We start from the raw sequence: 15922 nt of genomic DNA, 5'->3' as shown, positions 1-15922 counted from the left end.
CTCCCAGCTCAGGCAACCACTAATGTACTTTACTCACCTATAGCTTTGCCTTTTCTGGACATTTCACATAAATGGAATCATACAATATGTGGTATGCTGCATCTGACTTCTTTCACTTAGTATCATGTTTTTGAGGTTCATCCATGTGGCAGCTTGTATCCAAAGTTTGTTCCTTTTTATCGCCGAGTAATAGTCCAGTTTATGGGCATAGCACAATTTTTGTTTATCCAATCATCCATTGGTGGGTACCTGGATTATTTCTATTGTTGGGACATTTTGAACAATGCTGCCATGGACATTCCTGTAAAAATCTTTGTGTGGACAACTGTTTCACTTCTCTCTGATATTATCTTAGGCATAGAATTGCTGGTTGTTGTAACTGGGACAGGATGGGGTAATAACACCTAGTGGGTAGAGGCCAGCATGGCTGCTAAATGCCCTACAGTTCAGTGGGCAGCTCCCCACAACCAAGAATCCTACTGCCCAGATGGCAATCATGTCTGGCATAGCGCTGGGGAAAGGGTCGGGAGAGCTCATGTGCTCTGTATTTGCAGATTCCAATCTTGGAGCTTTGATTTCCATCTGTCCTTTAAGATTTTCCCATTAAGTGGAGAGGGGAGGCACTGTCACCCCTATTAGCCAACTGGGGGACTTACAGACTCAGAAAGCACCATGAGATCCTGCACTTGATGATTCTGTAGTGCCCTTGCACCTGGGGACATGTGGATGAGGCTCAAGGAAGCCTGTCCTCATTCGGGGTTGGAGCTCTCTCTCCGGCCTGGTTCACTCTAAGAAGCCTCTTCTCTTCCTTGGAGACCTAATCTAGGTGAGTCCTGGGAACAGAGGAAGGAAGAAATTGACACATCCTGCTAGGCTCCTGGAGTGGAGACAAGGGGCAGAGGGATGTCCTGGGAGAGGAAAGGGCAGTCAGGGAAAGTGTTGAAGAAGCAGTTAAACACTCCCAGATCTTCTTCCAAGTTCCATGCTACGGGGTAACTGCCCTTTCCACTCAACAAAGGATTCCATATTTATTGGACTATGAGGCAGGAGTGCCTTCCCTGGAGAGCTCCAAGCACAGGGGAGGCTGGGACACCATCCTGAAAATAAGGGGTTAAGTGAGTTTATCATCAGGTACATTAGCAGCCAGACCTCTATTCTCCAGACAGGAGAAAGCAAGAGTCTTCTCTGGGGAGTTGACAGATCAAGTGGAAAGATCTCTGGGTACGGACATCCAGTATCCACCCCCCACATCCTGGCCACCCCCGATGCTCAACATTCCCAGCCACTATGGTGTCGGCTCTTTATCAAGAGCAGACAACGAAGGATCATGAGGCATTGCTGAAAGCATCTAATGTGAACTCAGAGACCTAAACAGACACACAGACCAAAGGAACTGGAGTGGAAAAGATAGCACGCATGGAGAAAAATAATTTTAAAAAAATCATAATTAAAAAAAAACCCTCTAAATCCAAAGAGAAAGAACAGAAGATAACGAATCCATGAAAAAAGAATATGAAACCATAAAAAAGGAACACAGAGAACAAGAAGAGGTCTTGGGAGAAAAAATATGATAGAAATACAAAACTCAGTGGAAGATTTGGGAGAGAACATTGAGGAAATTGCTCAAGGATTTAGAGCAAAATAAATCACTGAGAACAGGAGATGAAGGATAAGAAGATTAGAGAACTGGAGCTCTAATACTCAAATCATAGGTGTTCTAGAAAAAGAAAGAAAATGGTGGTGGGGGAGGGGGCGATATCAATAAAGTAGTTGAGGGAAATTTCCCGAATGTTGAAACACATGAATCTCAAGACCAAAAAGACCCACAAGTGCTTAGCATGGTGCATGAAGCCAGATTTCCATCAGGGAGGGTCAGGGGGAGATTTCAGGACATGGCAGCACGGAGAAGAGCCGATGAACTTCCAGAGAGGTCAAAATGGAACCAGAGTGGCTTTCAACTTCTCAACACAGTTCTGGAAGCCAGAAGACAAAGGAGCAAGCCTGCACAATTCTGAAAGAAAAGTATCTCTAACCTAGAGTTCTACGTTAAAAAATAAAGATATCCTTCTACATGTGAGGTCTCGAGAAATTTACCTCCCACCTCCTCCTTCTCCAGAACTGCCAGAAGCTGTGCCCACGGCAATGAGGAGTGATCGAGGAGCAAGAAGATGTGGAATCTGGGAAGCAGGAAATCCGGCTCAGGAGACAGGTGAAGGGATCCTCAGACTGGTGGGAGGGGGAGAGCCCAGAATGCCCACCATAGAGGGTGCCAAGTTCAGTTTGGAAATGCCAGAAGGTTCCGGAGAGACTGCTTATAAGATGGATGGAATTGATAGAAAGTCGGGTGTGAATGACAGTACATGGAAAGATTCGGACAACTGGCAAAGTGTTTCAGGTTTAAAAAAATTAGTGGGGTGCCTAAGGGCTCAGTCAGTTAAACATCTGACTCTTGACTTCGGATCAGGTCACGATCTCAGGGTCACGAGATCGAGCCCCACATAGGGCTCGGCACTGGGCATGGAGCCTGCTTAAGATTCTCTCTCTCCCTTTGCCCCTCTTCCCCTTAAAGAATATATATATATATAAATTAGTGATCAGTGCACAGAAAACAAAGCAAATGAAGAAATCACAACAGTTGTAGCACTGAGTACCAATCTCACCAAAATGATGGCCCAGCTATTTGAAGAGGATGGGGGCAGGGTAGAAGGGTGTGGAGCTGGGGCAGGAGAGGACAGAGATTTAAAACTGTGTCCCCTATAGCAGGGAGGTGAGGGATAATGCCTAACACTGAAAAAGATGCACAGCCACGTGCAGCTGCCAAACATCCATGGGGAGCTGCGTGCACAGTGGTCCCCCAAAGGAGCTGAAAGGGAGGTTTGTCTTAACTCACTTCCTAAACCAGCGGACTCTCTCAACCAGGAGCTGGGTTGACTGACAAACATTGGAACTGAAAAACAATACAGTTGGAAGACGCGTACACACTGGTGACATCTGAGTGAGGTCTGCCTCTGGGTTACTGATATTGTGCTAACAGCAGTTCCCCCGATTTCGAATGCGTCCTGTGGTTACTTTACATATTATTATCAGCGGAAGCTGGGTGAAGGGGGTCCGGGAACTCGGCACTATTTTCCTGCGTCTTAAACAATTTCTAGTGAAAAAGTGCTGGAAACAACAATGGCAACAAACAACCCTTAAGACAGGCAAAGATGCTGTCTCTGAAGCAACCCCCAGCAGAGGAAGTACCCTCAGGGCCACCTCTGTCCAGGTCTGGGTGGTGGACCCGGGGTCCCAGGCCCACAGCCCATCTCTGAGAGGAAGCAGGGCACTTGCAACAGGGACGACCGTGGGAGCCTGGGCCAGAGCCTCCGGGAAAAACCCCCTGGCCACTTGGAGAGGAGGCGGCAGGCAAGGACTGACGTGTTCTCTCTCCTCCAGCAGTTTTCGGGGGAGCTGTGGAGGAGAAAACAAAAATTAAACCATAAACATGCTGCTGACACAGTCCTTTTAAAAGGAAATGAATGCCCGCCAGTCCCTGCTGGGGAAAATGAGCCATAATCATGCAGCCAGGCAGCAGCGTCTGGTAAGGGCACCCCCCGCCCCGTTCAGTTGACATTCTCCTGGGAAGCTGGGGTTCCGTAGCTGGGGCGGTGGGAAAGCTGGAGAGGGGGCACCTCCAGGCCCAGAAGCTGAGTGGCGCCCCGCCTGCTGCATCTTTTTGTCCAGTCCTCCTGACGCAGAGGCAGAAATATGGGAAGGAGGCAGAAAGAATTGGATTTGGCATCAGACCCATCTGAGTTTCAATATTAGGGCCACCTGGCCCTAAATCTACTTCAGACTGTGGCCTCGGCAAGAGCCTCCCCTTTCCTGAGACTCATTTTCTTCCAGAAGATGGAGGTTAGTGTGAAGATTGGAAATCAATGTACTGTCAGCCCCCGGCACCTTGCCATTGACCCGTGAAGAACTGGGGCCCAGAGCCGTGAAGCAGCTTGCTCAAGATCGCATAGCGGGGAAGGGCCAGGCCGGGCTGGGAACACTGTCGTTGTGGGTTTGAAGTGGGACTCTGCCAAAAAACAAGCCCTTCTATGGGGATGCGGAGAAAGGGGAACCTTCTCACACTGCTGGTGGGAATGCAAGCTGGTGCAGCCACTCTGGGAAACAGTACGGAGGTTCCTCAAAAAGGTGAAAATAGAACTACCCTATGACCCAGCAATTGCACTACTAGGGATTTATCCCAAAGATACAGATGTAGTGATCCGAAGGGACACCTGCACCCCAATGTTCGTAGCAGCAATGTCCACAAACTGTGGAAAGAGCCAAGATGTCCATCAACAGATGAATGGATAAAGAAGATGTGGTATATATATACAATGGAATATTATGCAGCCATCAAAAGGAATGAAATCTTGCCATTTGCAACGACGTGGATGGAACTGGAGGGTATTATGCTAAGCAAAATAAGTCAATCAGAGAAAGACAATTATACAAAGATCATATGATTTCACTCATATGTGGAATTTAAGAAACAAAACAGAGGAGCATAGGGGAAGGGAGGGAAAAATAAAACAAGATGAAATCAGAGAGCGAGACAAATCATAAAAGACTTTTTTTAAAAAAATCAATGAATTTTTTTTTAAAGATTTTATTTATTTATTTATTTATTTATTTATTTATTTATTTATTTGTCAGAGAGAGAGAGAGGGAGAGAGCACAAGCAGGGGGAGTAGCAAGCAGGGGGAGAAGCAGGCTCCCCACCGAGCAAGGAGCCCGATACGGGCCTCAATCCCAGGACCCTGGGATCATGACCTGAGCCAAAGGCAGACACTTAACGTCTGAGCCACCCAGGCATCCCCCATAAGAGACTCTTAATCATAGGAAACAAAGAAGGTTGCTGGAGGAGAGGAGGGTGGGGGGATGGGCTCACTGGGTGACGGGCATTAAGGAGGGCACGTGATGTAATGAGCACTGGGTGTTATATAAGACTGATGAATCACTGAACTCTACCTCTGAAACTAATAATACACTATGTGTTAATTTATTGAATTTAAATTAAATTAAATTAAAACAAAACAAAACAAAACAAAAAACAGCCCTTCCAGTACCACGGGGCGTGATGGGGCATTCCCGGGTCCTCACTGCTCACTGATCACACCCCAGGCCGCGTTCTGGGAGCTGACGGTCCAGGAGCGGGCGAGGCCGCCTTTCCAGTGGGGGAGACAGCCATCTGCATGAACATGAGGGAGGTCAGATGTGAGAAAGTCACCTGACAGGCACATGGAGCACTTTGTGAAGTGCCCTCACCGTCTAGTGGGGGGACCCGAGTGAATCCCTGAGTAGGAGGGGTGGCAGGGAACACTGGATTCCGGTGTCTGGACTGGCTCCTGCAATGACTGGGAGGGACAAGGGCAGCCATGGGGATGAGCCCAACGCCGGTCTTTGGCTGAGCGAGCTTGAGGCTATTGCCTGAATGTTTGTGTCCCCCTAAAATGTGTGTATCGACAACAGGCTCTGGCGTTAGGAGGTGGGACTTTGGGAGGTGATGAGGTCATGCGAGCAGAGACGCCATCAATTAGTGCCCTTATAAAGAGGCCCCAGAAAGACCCCCGGGAGTCCACCAGGTGAGGGCACAACTAGACGTGGGCAGTCTGCCACCCGGAAGGCAGCCCTCACGAGAACCTGACCGGGCCAGCCCCTGATCTGGGACTCCCAGCCTCCAGCACCGTGCGAAAGAAATGTGTGTCATCTGTAAGCCACCCCGTGTGTGAGTTTGTTACAGCAGCCTGAACGGACCGAGACAGCTGTAGAGGTCATGAAACTAACTCCTCCTTCTTCCCAAACCCCCAAGGGGATCGCAGGGGGCTTGAGGACAGTTCCTGAGATGCCTATAGATGTCTGGCCCATGGGGTGCCTCTTTCCACTCACTGATTTCTGGCCTAGCGAGGGGCACTGGACTAGGAGGATGGCCTCCCTCCTGCTGCTTGCTCGCTCTGCGACCCAAGGTGAGACCGTGCCCTCTCTGAGCCTCAGTCTCCTCCTCTGAATCATTTGGAGGTTGGACTTAGTGAAGTCTAAGGGGTAGCTCTAGTTTTAATGTTTTGGCATCTTCCTATCCTCGAGCCTTTGGAGAAACACCCACTTACTGAGCAATCATGAAGTGCTTGTTATGGGTCTGCACTGAGTCATAATGGAGAACAACACAGATATGGCTCCTAAACTCAGGGAGCTTACAGAGGGACACAGAGATGAAGCTGATAATGACCGAATGGCCATTCAAATGTCTGTGCAGGAGGAAGGAAGGGGCACTTTCCTGTCGGTGGAGCTTATGAGGCTGGGTCACTGTGGGCTACAGATAGAGATCAAGTCAGCCCAAGGAGGAAGGCCTAGGAGATGGGTCAGTATGCACCCATATGGGTCTGCAGACAGGACAGTGCTCGCCTCCCAGACCCCCACAACAGGAGGGGGGGCTGGAAGAGGTGACCCCTTAGGCTCTCCTCCTGCCCAGTGAGGTTCGAAGGAAGGGGGACAGTGACTTCTCATCACTGTTTTAGACACTGGGCACTAAGAAAATGGCTGAGTGACCCGGTGTCTCAGTCTCTCTGAGCCCTGCTTACCAAGTTTGTGAAGCAAGGCTGATGGAATGCACTGCACAGGCTGGTTAGAAAAATTAAGTGAGATAATACACCAGAATCACCTGGCACACAGTGTTGGGTAAGTAGCCCCAAAGCAGCAGGGCCTTTGCCACTGTAGCTGGATGAAGTCCAGCCTCCCTGCCGTGGCCTGCATAGTCAGCCTGGCTGCTGTACTGTCTCTCCAATATACCAAACACGGTCCGACCTCAGGACCTTTGCACTTGCTGTTCCTCCTGCCTACAACACTACTCCCCTCTATCTATATCTGGGAAACTCCTACTCATTTTTCAAGCCTCAGCTAAAACAGCACTCCACCATAGAGATTTCCCCCGGGCTGGGTCAGCCCCTATTAGCAGTTTTCGTAACATCCCATTTGTCTCCTTCAAATCACATATTTATTCTTTCATTACGTGTTTAATGTGTGTCTGCCTCACAAGACTAGAAGTTGTAAAAGAACAGGGACCCTCTTCTTTGTTCTTAAGACATGGAGCATGCCTGGTACATCATGATCAATGGAGCTTAATAGTTTGTAATTGAAGAATTTTATGAACGAATGAATGAATGACTATCAATTTTTCATCCCACTTCATGTTTTCCCTGGGACAAGGGCTTTGGGTCACCCTCAGGAACCCTTTGGCGTTACCCAAGCATCCTCGGCAGAGACGTCGGCACTCCTGGCCTCTATTCTGATCCCTGTGGGAATGTTCCCGTGAATTCAGGGAAGTCACTCAGCCTCTGTGGTTCACGAGACCCCCATCTATAAAGTAAGGAAAGAAGACCCCTCCTCTTTGCCAAGGAGGCTGAGGAGAGAGCAACAACTCACATCCGCCCAGCGCTGAGGCCTCTGGAGGGGGTGGCTGGCTGCAGACTCCAGCACGGGGTCCCACGCCAGGACCAAGAGGCCTCCTGCCTGAAAATCAGAAGCCAAGCGGATGTCTGCTCTTTGTCCCTGTGGGTGTCCTCGGTAGCAGAGAGGGATTTGGAGTAGGAGGCCCCGCAGGATCCTGGGCTCTGATGACCCAGCAGGGTGAGACTCTGGGGAAGTCTTGGTTCGAGAAGGTGAGTACATTTTGCATGTAGAATAATACTTATGGCCAAAGCGGGCTACTGTGGCAGATCAAACATGAAATTTTGTAGCATGTCACATCAAGAGGTAGAGTCTAATTCGCCGCCTTCGGAATTAGGCAAATGTGGCATGAGTGACGTCTGACTTCCCAAGAGGCCGTGCAGTCTCCGCTCTTGCTGTCTTGGAGTCTCGCTGCCACCTGGGGGAAGCCGGAGCTAGCCCACTGGAGGGGCGGCATGGAGGTAAACCGAGGCACCCATCTGAAAGCCCCAGCCAATTGCCAGACACATGGGGAGGCCCTCTGGGACCAGCCAGCCTCCAACCAACCTGTCGACTGACGTTTCTTCTCGTCTAAGATTCGTCCAGCAAGTACCACAGAGAGCAGAGCCATCCCAGCTGAACTTGCCCCATTTACCAAACCCTAAATCAGGAGTAATCAGGGGATGTTGTCGTAAGCCACTGAGGTTGGGGGTGGTTTTTTTCACAGCAAGGGATAATTGGTACACCTTTCTGTCTGTCTGTCTCCTTGACCAGACTTTTCTTACTCTTCCTGTCTCCTGATCGCCGCGGCACAAAGTATTAAAAGCAAGCAGCAGCATCAGATAGAACTAAAAATCCTACTCCTCCCACGTACTGCCTGTGTGACTGTAGGCACGTTTCTTAACCTCTCTGAACTTTACTTTCATCAGTAAGACCGGGCTGGGCTACTAATTCACATGGGGTTCTTGTGGGTTATTGAGACATTGAAATGAGACAGTAGTAACACTGGGTGCCTGGCACATAGCAAGTGTTCAATACATTTATTAAACTCCCAATAAATAGTAAACACTTGCTAGGTGTGGCCCTGATCCTGCATAAGCCCGACAGGGGCTCTGTGCTCGCAGGGGAAGGCAGAAGAGACATCAACAACGACACAGTGGCAGATGGCCATAAAAGTTCCGGAGCGCGAGGTGACAGGAAGCTACTGAGGTATGACACGGAGGGGCCCGGGGCAGCCCTCCCCGGGGGGTGACCTCCAAGTGGAGACCTGGATGCAGAGCAGGAGCCAGCCCCTGGCAGTCAGGAGAAGGGGTGTTCTAGCAGGAGGGCACAGCCCCTGCAAAGGCTTGAGGTGGGCGAGGCTCAGGATCCCAGAGGGTCTGTGCCCGCGGGACAAGGAGCCGGCCTCGGCTGCCTCCTTAGTGGTGGTGCCGCTGACATCAGCCCGGGGTCGCGGCCCGAGCAGAGCCAGTATTCCATTCCTGCTGGACGAGCGGCCGAAAACGAGGGAGGACCTCAGGCTTAAGCAGTTCCGGTCGCACTCGCTGTGGATAAGCAGAGAAGCTCCCAAGGTCTCATGTCCTCTGGTCCTGGCTGGCCCATGGCTGAGGGTGCTTGGGGAGCCCCTGTGGGGAGAGTCACTTCCTCTTCCCCTGCACCTCGCCCTGGGCCCCAGGTGCTGCGGAGGCCACACGGGCGTGTGGGCTGGTGCACACACGCACACACACAGCCCATGGGGGCCCCGGCGGCCACGAGCCAGGCCTTGTGGTCCCAGGCCGCATCAGAGCCCGGGCCCCCGGATGCAGCCGGGCCCACCCGGCCCCGCAGGAGGAAAGCGCCTCGGCCACGAGGGTGGGGAGCGACCAGTCCCCGCAGCGGACAAGGGAGCGGGGCTGAGAAGTGTTCCTCTTGAGGCTCCAAGCGGCAGCAAGTGCTTGTATGGCCCCTGCCCCAGACCTGGGGCCCCAGGCGGCTGCCGGGGTCATGGGCCGCAGAGGTGGGACTGGCCTGCTGTGGGAGACTGGGGGTGTGAGAGCCAGAGTTCGTCCTCCGTGTGGGCGTGTGTGCGTCCACCCATGCTCACACACACACACACACACGCACATGCACGCACACGCACATGCACACACGCACACGCTCACATGCACACGCGCACACGCACACACACGCACACGCGCATGCACGACCGCACCTGGTGAAGACAAATTCAGACACATCATGTGTCTTATGAATAAGACAGAAGGAAATGCAGACACACAGACCTGAGAGGCACGCACAGACACGTCCCAGGTAGCGGGACACCCTCTCCCGTGAGGAGGCAACCCACAATTGTGCAGTTGTACGCGACAAGTCAGACCCACGGGCACATCCAACAGATGCTCCCTACAGCAAACACACGAGGCTCAGACACCTCCCCCCGCCCTCGCTGCCCGGATCCCGGGGCCTGAAAATCGAAGGACCTGCTCCCCAGCAGGCCACTCCCCGGCAGTGGGGGCAGCAGACTAATTAAGCCTTCACAGGAGGCTGGCATTTTCCTGGCAGCCCTGCAGCCTCTCGATGCCAGAGCGGCTGCCGGCCCTAGTGGCCTTTGTAATGGGCCCCAGGGGGGCACTTGGCCCAGCCTCTCTCTCTCTCTCTCTCTCTCTTCCTTCTCTAGACCCTGGATGGACTCCCCAACTCCCTGTCCTAAAGGATCTTTCTTAGGCCGATGGCCCACTTGTGTGGGTGCCAGGCTGGAACTCTTTCAGGAATTTGAGTCTGGGATCAGCAGAGATTCCCAAGGAATTCCCAGCTCCCTGATTTGAGGACACTTGAAAGACTTACATCGGCCGTGGACATGAGGGGTGAATGTCTCCTGCTGCTTTCTGCCTAGGCCAAGGGCTAACCTCAGTCCCTCTGGCCAGAGGGAAACTCAGTTTCCCCTACTTGCCATCCTGGGCTTGGATCCTCAGCTGTTCGCCTGCACACATGGACCTCTCTGCCACTGTGACCTTCTTGCTCTTCTTCCAACATAGCAAAATCGTGCCCGCCTCAGGGCCTTTGCACCTACTCTGTTCTCTGTCTGAAACATCCCCCACCCCACCCAGGTCTCTGCCCAGCAACCTCCTTCTCCCCATTCAGACCTCAGCTCACATATCACCTCCTCAGAGAGGCCCATCCTGATCTACCTAGTTAAAATATCTCCTCCAAGTGGGCCCTTCGGTTTTCTAACTCAGTGGTTCTCAATCCTGACCACTTGTTAGAATCGCCTGGGGAGCGTTAAAAAAAAAAAATCATTCGATATCAGGCCCTGATTAGGCTATTAAGTAAGAATCTCTGTGCGTCCCCGGGTGCTGGTGTCTTAAAAAATTCCCCATATTCTAATGTGCACTCAGGACTGAGAATTCTTGGCCCAGAGACTTTGCAGTTTAGTTTCGCACCCTCTCCTCCCCTCCTCACTGATGCTATTCATCTGGCACCTACTATATGCCGGGCCCACGGCAGATGTGTGCAGGGTGATCTCGGCTCACACTCGTGCAGCGTATCCTCTGCAGAGTCCTGCTCGAAGGGCTCTGCATGGGACGGCACATTTCTCCCCCCAACAGCTCTATGATGTAGGAACTAGTTAATCATCCACATTTTACAGGTAAGGAAACTGAGGCACAGAGAGAGAAAGTAACTTACCCAAAGTCACGCAGCTGGAACGTGGTCGAAGCGAGAATGTACGGCCACTGGTAAGGTTCCAGAGCCCGGCTCTTCACCCTGACACTGTTCTATTTAGTTGCCATTGTTCTGTTCAGTCCTTGAACCACTTCATGACCTGACAGTTTAAAGATGCGTCAACGATGGCTCAGAGAGTCGGGAGACTGACCAAGGTCACGCAAACCCTTGTCAGTGTGAGTCTGGAGTACGGGGTGCAGGCCCCACGGTGGGGACCCCTTCACGAGCCCTCACAGCCTCGTCCCCAGGCCTCCCAGAAACCAGCCTCGGGGCAGCCAGGCACCCGGGAGATTGGAACCAGCTCGGCTCCGCCCACCTGCTGCCTGGGAATTCATAAGCGTGTGACATACACTGACTTACGTGACCCTCAAAGAGACCCTCATTCTACAGCACAGGAAACAGATGTGCAGAGAGTTAAGTGACTTGCCCAAGGTCCCACGGCTGGCCGGCGTGGGGCTGAGACAGGCTGCTTCCCGCATCGGGGCCCTTAAGCCCTACGCCACACTCCCCCTTGGCTGCCTTGTCTGCGTAAGCTGCCAGCAACTCACTTTTCTCTTCTATGAAATGGGTACTATTAGTGCCCACTTCACTCGGAAAATCGGAGGACCAGATGAGAGCACGAAGGCGTGGCGAGTCCCCGGCCCCGGGACCCCGCACGGGCACGCGACAGGAGAGGTCACAGCGCGGGGTAGACAGAGCCACCCCTGCGGCCATGAGCCCGGAGTCTCGCCCGCAGTCGGGGCTGAACTCACCCGGGCCGTGGACACAGGCTGTGACGTTCGGGCGTGTCCAACCTGCTGTTTCCCCCAGGGAGGTATGGGGCCTCGGCAGTCCCTGGGGATCCTGACCTCAGCGCGGCCACCTTCAGACGCCTGGAAACCCCCTGCGCATGTCACTGTGACCGGCCGTGAACGGGCAATTGCTGCAGCCAGCGAGTGGCGGGTTTCTCTGGGGTGAGATTTAGAGCCGAGCAGGAAACAGCCGGTGATAGGCATGGTGGAGACGGAAGGAGAAGGGGCTGGGGGGCCGGGGGGAAGGCGAGGCCTCCGAAGAGGAAAGCTGTGTCCTCGGGGGAGTTTGCAACCTGGGTTTTCCGGTGCAGGCCTCATTTTAGATCGCCTGCCCTGCTGCTCCCCACAAGAACACCCTGGAAAGGCCAGCTACGTCTCCCGTGAGGATGTGAAAATACATCCCTGGAACGGGCAGTCCTGGGATGAAAGGCTTCTTTATGAGTCTCTGTAATGTTCTCCCTGGGTGTGTGAGATCACTGAAATCTGTGAGCATCATCAAAGACGTCCTGTCTGGAGGGTGTGAAGGCAGCCGTTAGAAGGTTCTAGCTGTCTCTCTCGCCTGGGACCCTCTTGCACCTTAAGAGGTGTGCCCTTCATCATTCCAGCCCTTCAGAGAGATCCCCAAGTGCACAAACGACAGCGTGCCGAGCGCCCCAGTAGCTCCGTTGTACCCTCTCAAGACGTCTTGGGAGGTAGCAAAAATGGGCAGTAAGTCTCAAACGTGCCCTATTCTCTCCTCTGCTCCTGCCTTTCTTTTCTTTTTTTTTTTTTTAAGATTTTATTTATTTATTTGAGAGAGAGAGAGAGCACAAGAGGGGGGAGCGGGAGAGGGAGAAGCAGACTCCCTGCTGAGCAGGGAGCCCGATGCGGGACTCGATCCAGGGACTCCAGGATCATGACCTGAGCCGAAGGCAGTTGCTTAACCAACTGAGCCACCCAGGCACCCTGCTCCTGCCTTTCTACCAGCTGTTCGCCTGGCTGGGGATGCTCTTGGTCTGCCAGCCTAGCACATTTCTCCTGCTCCTTCAAGACTCAGCTGAAATATTGTTTCTGTTGTGAACCCTCCCCCCATCCCTCTTCCACCCTGAGCCCTGCAAAGGCCCTGCTCCCCCAGCTCTGGATTCTCTCATAAGAAGCTTTGCTGGAGCTCTTTCAACTCTCTTCTCCCATGTCTGCTTGCCAGCATCAACCCTGAGTCCATCATGAAGCAGCGTATGCTCTAGAGAAGCGGTTCTCAAAGTGTAGTCCCTGGACAAGCGGTATCCGCCTTAGCATCTCCTGGGACCTTGCTGGAAATGCAGATTCTCGGCCTCACTCCAGACCTACTGAATCAGAAACTCTGGAGGGGGGCCCGGCAGTCTTTCCACAAGCCCCCTAGGTGACTCATGCACGCTTCGGTTCTCAAACCACGGCAGGAGGGAGCTAAGGCAAGTTCTCGAGTGTCTGATCCAGAACCAATAAAATAGCAACCACGGCAAACACCACCCAGAGGACCGTGTGTCAGACGCAAGCCAGCTCTTCACCTGCATCAGTTCTCCACAGCAACATGTGGGGAATATACTCATATACCCATTATATGGAAGAGAACACGGGGGCTCAGATAGTCACTCCCTTTCCTGAAACAACTACTAAGCATGAGATCCAATGGCAAACCAACCATGGCTGGCCACTCTGACGACAAAGCCCGTGTCTCACCTGCAGAGAGTACTCTCCTCGTGATTTGAGAGTTTATATTTTTAAAAAGGTTTTATTTTTATTTATTTATTTGATTATTTTATTTATTTATATTTATTTATTTGAGAGAGAGAGAGAGAGCGTGCGCACAAGCGTCAGGGAGGGGCAGAGGGAGAGGGAGAAGCAGACTCCCCGCTGAGCAGGGAGCCCGATGCGGGACTCTGTCCCACGACCCCGGGATTATGACCTGAGCCAAAGACAGATGCTTAACTGACTGAGCCACCCAGGCACCCCGATTTGAGGGTTTAAAAGAAGGAGAGACCACATCGAAGTCAGGTTTTTCCTAAATTTTATATTTTCAAAGTATAATTTTAAAAAATTAAATAGTGCTTCTTTAAAAAAAAAAAGCAAATTCTGGCTTCCTCCTCCCCATCTCTCATCCCAGCCCTCAGAAGCAACTACTTTGAACATTTTGGTTGCTTTTTGGGGTATTTAGTTGCATACTGCAAAATATTTGCACCATGTTTTATCTCTTGATTCATCCGTATTAGACCCGACCCCTTGACTTACTCTGGATAAGGACTTTAGCTCCCATACACCCCCACCCCAGGACGCCCCCCGCCCCCCGCCACCTCTTGGAGACCTCCTTTACATTGTAACCATTATGGCTTTGCATACTTCTTTTGACAATTTTCCTTCCAGTAGGTAGCAAACCTTCTTGAGGAAGAGGCCTGTTTCTCTAATTGCCCGGAGGTGCTATAAGAACAAGGGGCAGCTCTGGGCCCCTTTTCTCCTTCTGACATTGCCACCAATATAATTCATCTCCATTTTCAATGAAATCCATAGTCAGAGTTTCATAATTGTGATCAAATAAGTATTACTCACTGCTGAACCAAGAAGAGTACTGTGGTTATATTTCCTTTCTTGGACTTTTTGGTTTTCCTTAGAGCTAATAATTGTTGTGGCCCTTGTTTCTTGGCTCCGTGATACCCCTGTTAGTTAGTTTGCCCCTTTATAGAATGCTCTAGAATTATCTTGAGTTCCATTGTTCCATAGCATGTTCTCCCTGAAGATTCCCCAGTTCCCGAGCTTTTCTTATGACTGCATGAGCCACCCCAGCATCTTCCAATAAATACATATTATCAGTGTAAGTCCTACTCAACTTTAAGTGGTTTAAATAAGAAAAACTTTTCTTTGCTTCTTTTTGGTTTTTCTCTAGAGGCAAATCTAGGACGGGCATAGAAGATCCATGATCATCAATGATCCAGGCTCTTTCTAACTTGTTGCTTCACTGCCCTTAATACAGGCCTCCCAACTCATGGTTCAAGATGGCTCCTTGAGCTCCAACCATCATGTCTGCATTCCAGCCATTAGAAAGAAGGCCTCTTTCACTCCATCTGAAGACATTTCCTGAAAGTTGCACACTCCATCTCTGTTTACACTCCAATGTTTACAACTTAGTCACACGGCTACATGTAGTTAGGAGGGAGGCCGGGAAATGCAGTGTTTATTCTGAGTGGTTACATGCCCAGCAGAAAAACTGAAGTTCTGAGTCCAGGGAAGAGAAGGAGAACTGAGAGTAGGAGCAATGGGCAGGCTTGGCCATCCTTTTTCCTGCCTAAACATTTGAGCTGACATTCTAGCCCTCATACCCTGCCAGAGAACACACGGCAGCCTCCCCCTGCCTCTCCAGCGCCTTCTCTCCTGTCCTCGGGCTCTGGGCATCCCACACTCCTTGCCTCGGGCCCCCCCCTCCCCACACACCATGCCTGTGCTGGCGATGTCTCCCTGAGATCCCACCCCATCTCTGATGTAACAACTCCCACTGCCCCCCTCCCCTCCCGAGTTCTCAGATGAGGTGACAACACCTCGGAGATCCCAACCACGTCAGAGCCTGAGACACCATCCTGCAGCCTCCGGATCCTGTCCTTCACAGAGTCCACTGCAGCTGTGATTAGATACTAACTTGGGGGATTATGCTCACTTACTGTCTCCCTCGCTGGACGGTAAGCTTCTGGAGGCAGGACCATTTCTGTCCTTCAACCCCGACACACCAACACACAACAAACCTCCATGGCATGAACCATACCTATTCCTGGAAAGCCTTCCTCCCGAATCACATGTCCTCACCTCCTTATTCATCCAGAGGCAACTAAAATCCCCCCTCTTCCAGGAAGCCTCCCTGTGCTCCCTCGGAGACAAGTAGCTCTCCCTCCTGAATGCCCCCAGATCTCAGTCACGATCGCTCTCTGCCACATAGCACTGACTTTGGGGAGGCTCCTCTATGAAACTGTGAGTCGCTAGGA

At 51.7% G+C, this 15922-nt stretch overlaps 1 long non-coding RNA gene across 2 annotated transcripts; it reads right to left on the bottom strand.

Moving 5' to 3' along the window:
• Window positions 1-4904: 4904 nt before the first annotated feature.
• Window positions 4905-11897, bottom strand: LOC118539282 (uncharacterized). Of its 2 annotated transcripts, XR_013442362.1 has the most exons (3): window positions 11700-11897; window positions 11116-11251; window positions 4905-9643 (listed from the first exon to the last, which is right to left on the bottom strand). It is a non-coding gene; the product is annotated as an uncharacterized LOC118539282 (long non-coding RNA). The 2 variants fall into 2 exon arrangements; XR_013442361.1 differs by having other exon boundaries at window positions 4905-11251.
• Between the last annotated feature and the right edge of the window lie 4025 nt (window positions 11898-15922).

The sequence above is a fragment of the Halichoerus grypus genome, chromosome 11, assembly GCF_964656455.1.
Source record: "Halichoerus grypus chromosome 11, mHalGry1.hap1.1, whole genome shotgun sequence".
In the NCBI taxonomy this organism is placed as follows: domain Eukaryota; kingdom Metazoa; phylum Chordata; class Mammalia; order Carnivora; family Phocidae; genus Halichoerus; species Halichoerus grypus.
This window is presented reverse-complemented; position numbering and strand designations above follow the sequence as displayed.